Source organism: Tupaia chinensis, unplaced genomic scaffold (genome assembly GCF_000334495.1).
Source record: "Tupaia chinensis unplaced genomic scaffold, TupChi_1.0 Scaffold143602_1, whole genome shotgun sequence".
Taxonomy (NCBI): domain Eukaryota; kingdom Metazoa; phylum Chordata; class Mammalia; order Scandentia; family Tupaiidae; genus Tupaia; species Tupaia belangeri.
In genome coordinates, this window is record NW_006203448.1 from 582,048 (window position 1) to 587,033 (window position 4,986).

Here is a 4,986-nt window from a genome sequence, read left to right on the forward strand (position 1 = left end):
TTTTCCTCGTCCCCTCCCTTCTTTTTCTTTCTTTTCCTTCCTCTCTTTCATTCTCCCTTCCTTCCAGCCCTCCTCTCTTTGGAGAAAGCAAGGACCCACCCCCAACCCAAGGAGCACACGGAGGCCACGAGCCGGTGCCCAGCCCCCAGTCCAGTCCCAGGTCCCAGACGCGAGTCCCGGGCCTGCCGTGCAGGGAGCCTGGTCCTGCTCTGTGCTCTGCTCTGCGGAAGGACCGGCTGTCTCTGCACCGTTGGAAGGTGGAGCCCCACACTGGCGCTGAAGCAAAGGCCCTGTGGCAGGGAGCACACAGCAGGCAGGCACCCTGCAACAGCAAGCAGGCAAGCAGGCAGAGGAAGGAGGCCAACCCCAGGCCGCTGCGCTCCCCACTGACTGTGCCCGGCAGCACCACGCAGGCCAGGCAGCTGGGAACTGAGCACACAGTCCCTGGGGACAAGCTGGTCCCTGCCAAGGATCTGACGGGGACCGTGCCTGCCCCCGGCACTGATCAGCACAGAGCCGAGCAAAGGGGTGGTTGACGAAACAATGCGTGAGCACATGCGTGAGTGGCCACATGACAGCGCCCCCTCCCGAGCTTGGGGAAGACAGGGAAAGATGATGGGCCATAAGACCAGGCCCCACAAGGGTTAGTGACAGCCCAGAGTCAGGAGGGCCCCAGAGGAAGGGAAGGCGGCCCAGTGGCTGGGGCCCGAGGGCGTCAGGCCACAGGAAACGCTCTGAAGAGCTGGAGTCAAGCTGTCCTGCACAGAAGACAGGCCCAGGGGAGGCCACAGAGGCCACGTCTGCCTGTGCTTGCCCGAGAACACCCTGTCCTTACCCGCTGGGTTGCTTCTGAAACCTCAGCGGCGCCTGTAGCAGGCATCTGGCGTTTGAGATAATCGCGTACCCAAGACATTGACTCCCAGGGCCAGGGGAGTGACCACAGCAAGGCAGAGTCATAGAGAGCTCAGCAGGCCAGTGCCTGTGTTCCCGCAGATGTGAAGGGGGCGCCCTCCCTGCCGGCTTCGCCACCCAGTGGCTCTAGCTCAGAAACAGGCGGAGTGAGCACTGGCTTGGTCCTGGAGTGACCACAGGGTTCCTCGTGCTGGCTCTGCCCTCCCGTGTGCCCGGCTGGGCCTCCTTGAGAAAGCGCCTTCCAACCCAGAGCCTCCCATACCTGGAAGTGGAGGAGGTCGGGCCTCGGGGAGAGCTGGCCCCTTGGGCTCCCTCCCACTCAGCCGGGCTGGGGAACAAGGCCCAGGCAGGGACAGAGCATGGCCCGAGCACTCGCAGCACCCCCAGGCCCCGTCCCTCTCCCGGTGCAGGGTGAGGCTGACAGCTCTCGGAGTTCGTGGCAGAGTTGCTCTGAGCACCTGTTCATCGCCAACAGGACTCCGAAGCCGTCTTCCTCCGGCTTGGAGCCAGGCAGGCACGCTGGCTCTCCGTGCACATTCAGCAGAAATGCCGCCAATTTCCGAACTGCTCATGGCCTGGCACTAGGAACTCACAGGAGGGAGAGTCGAGCCTGCGTCAGAGCTCCCCCTACTCCGCCTCCCTCCACCTCGGCAGCCCTGGGTGGTCAGTGACTATCTCATCTTGCAGAGGAGATGAAGCCTCAGAGAGGTTAAGCAACACACCTGAGGTCACACAGCCGTTGGGGGCAGGACCAGCATCCATGTCAAAGACCCCAGAGCGGGTGACGCTCGCTGAAGGGGCTGCATACCTTGGCAGCAAGGTCAGGAAAATTCCACTGGAGTCAGGAGGACGGAGCTCAGGGAGAAATGCAACCACCGGGAATAGCAGAGGCCTGGCAGGCGTGGGAGGGAGGGAGCCAATCGGATGGCCTCCCTTGCATTAATGGATTTCAGGAAGGAGCAACCCGACCCGACGCCGGGGTGAGGAAGCAGTGTTCAGCTGTCCTGCCCTCGCCCTCATCCGGGGTGACACCTGGCCGCCCCAGGTGCTCTCAGGCAGGCACATGTGCTGAGCTGGCCACCACCTCTCCACTCTGCCCAGACAGGGGGAGCCTGACCCCTGCTCCCCGCCCCTGCCCACCCCACCCAGGCTGCCCTGCTCGGCTGTTCTGGGTGCGAGATGCCCTGCAAAGGCAGGGCAGGCAGGGCAGGCAAGGCAGGGAGCTTGGCGGGCCCCTGGGGTGTCACCCCACCATGCGGAAATGAGCCGTGTGCCGCGGCTCAGCGCCTGGCTTCCCTCCAAGGCGCATCGACGGCTGACCTCATTGAGAACCAATTTCAGCGTTTTAATAAGCCCTTTGCTTTTCTGCACCCTTGAAGCTGTCAGCCCGCACGAGCTGCAGCGCCCGGTTGCTGTTGCCACGTGAGGCTGTGCAGGCTGCTTCTGAGGCAGGGGCAGCTAAGCTGGAGCAGCAACGGGGCAGGGACAGGACAGGACAGGAAGAGTGCTGGACTGAGCTAGCTGGACCAGGCTGCTCCCCAGCAAGCACAGGGCCCCCAGGGCATGCTCCCAGGGCCCTCCCGCTGGCAGGAAAACTCCAGCACCCCAGCTGGTAGCTGCAGGTGCCCCAGCTCGTGACTGGGATGCTGGGGCTGCAGGGCACCCACCTCCAGTTCCGGGACAGCAGGTCTCCCTTGGGAGCAGAGGCATTGGGCCATGTGCCCCTGCCCCGGGCTTCGTGGTGGACAGGCTACAGAGGCACGTTCTTTCAGAACCCCAAGGGTTCTGCTCAAGGCCAAGGCCAGGCCACTCTCTGGTGCTCATGAATGCAGGTGGCCCGAGAGGACACATTCCATGGCCCCAGGTGTCCAGGCCTGATCCCCAGCAGGGGATCATAGCATAGCCTAGGGCCTGGAGATGTGGCACGAGGGGCCCGGGGCAACATACAAGGCCTTCTTAGCTGCCAGACCGGAGCTGCCCACTGCCCCCTCAGCTCAATGCTGAGGCCACAGGACACTGACTCTAGAGAGGGCGGTGTCATGGGCCTGGGCGTGACACGCTCAAGGGAGCCCACGACACGGCTCGGTGGCTCAGCAGCGGGAAAGGCCTCTACTCCGTCACCGTCGGGCAGGTAACTCGGGCACGGCACGTTCTTCTCCATACAAGGGGCCAGACCTCCGACCCTGCAAAGCCCGCCCTCCCGCAGCCTCTCAGGCTCATGCACACTCACACTTGCACGCTCGTGTGTGCACAGGCACGTCTCTAACAGGTTGGTCTGAGGTGGCTACAGACCCCTTGAACTGGCCCTGCTGGGCCCCTCTTCCTCCCTCGCCGTCCCCCACTCGTAACCAATGCAGTTAAATTGCTGCGGGGCACTGCCTCTCCCTGTGTTAGGACAGGGGAGAAGTCCTGCCAGCGCCCTGGTTTTACATTTTCGCTTTTCTGCAATGTCACACTTTCAGGACAGTGGCCTGTCCTCAGGACCTCAGCCTACCCCAGGCAGCCATGAGCCCTGGGCAGACCAAGGACACAGGACCCTGACACCACCTGCCCTGCAGCACTGGCTGCTCCCAGCCTCGCTGACGGCTGGTGCCCTGGGACTTCGAAGGGGGCCTGGCCTGTTGTTAGCACGGGAGCGCCCACCCTGTCCCCCGACTGGCCTCGACCTCTGCGGCCGTTGCCCATTTACCATGAGGGCAGCAGGGCCCTGGGCCCAGGGCGGGTCTGGGCAAGGCAAGAGTGGGCCTCGCTTCCTGAGTCCCTGTCTGACGCCAGGGCATTCTGCCCACAGGGCGTGCTGGACAGACGATGCCCCTGGACGCCCATTCCTAGTCCCTGTGAGCAGGGACTCGGCACACGTGACCACATTCAGAATCTTGATACGGGGACTGTCCCAGGTTATCCGGGTGGGCCATGTAAACAGCACCGTAAGGGGAGGGAGAGGGTCAGAGACAGAGGTGGAGACGTGAGCGCCAGCAGAGGTCAGAGGGGAGGAAACGGAGGAAGGGGCTCTAAGCACACCATGGACTGGATGCTCTTGAAACCCTCCTGGAGGAGCAGCCATGACTATAGGACTGCTGGCCACTGGGGCGGTGCAGACGCTTGCTGGTTGTTTGGCCCACACCTGCAAGGCCGCGAACACCCAGGAGCTCCCACCCTCGGGGCTCCTGCTGCCCAGGTCACCCGACCGGATTCCCCATTCAGAGTCAAGCCTTGAAGCCGGAGGCCGTGCTCCAAGTGAGCGCAACCCAGTGCTGACGCTATGGAAAGGCCAGGGAGTAAGCCGTGTGTGGAAGGTGACCCCAGGGTGTGCAGAGAGTGGGTGTAGAGTGAGTAGGAAAGGCTGACGAAGGGCGGGTGTGCTCAGGAGAGGGTTCTGCTGCAGCAGGGCCTCCCCGGGGACCCCAGAGGGACTGTGGAGCATCCCAAAACCACTACCTGCAGGGGTGAAGATGCCAGGACCTCACTGTCCCTGCTGTCCCTGATAGAGAGAAGACAGTTCCTGGGACAGCAATGCCTGCCACTATGCACATCCTCCTGGTGGGCCAAGCCCGCCCCCACAGCCAAGCCCACAAGGTGGGAAGCAAAGACACAGGCCACCTGGGCAGGCCCAGGAGAGGGTAAGGCAGCAGTGCCCTGAGCCCACACCTGGCGTGCCGCCGGAGCTCGAGTGCAATGGCTATCTCCCAGCACGGTCTGGTGGCGCCTGCTCTGTCCCTGCCCTCGGACAAGCATGCCAGGGAGCCTGCTGGCAGCCCCCCGCCTCTTCCCAGGACAATGCTGCGTGAGGCCCTGGCCACCACCGTGTCACAGTGAGGACACTGAGACCCAGTGGCCCTGCACACCGTTAAGGTTCCTGGCCGCCCAGGTTGGCTGTGGCAGTCAGCCTGGTGGGCCTGAATTCTGGCGTCTGCAGAGTCTGGAGAAGGACAGGGGAAGGGAAGGCCCTCCTGAGCCCCCACGCAGATCCACAAAGGAGTCAGAGTGGCTGGGTGGGTGGGCAACGGGCCTGTGAGCCACATGGCCTAAGCTACAGCTTCAATGACTGGCCCCAGGCGCTGCTCAGAGTGCCCG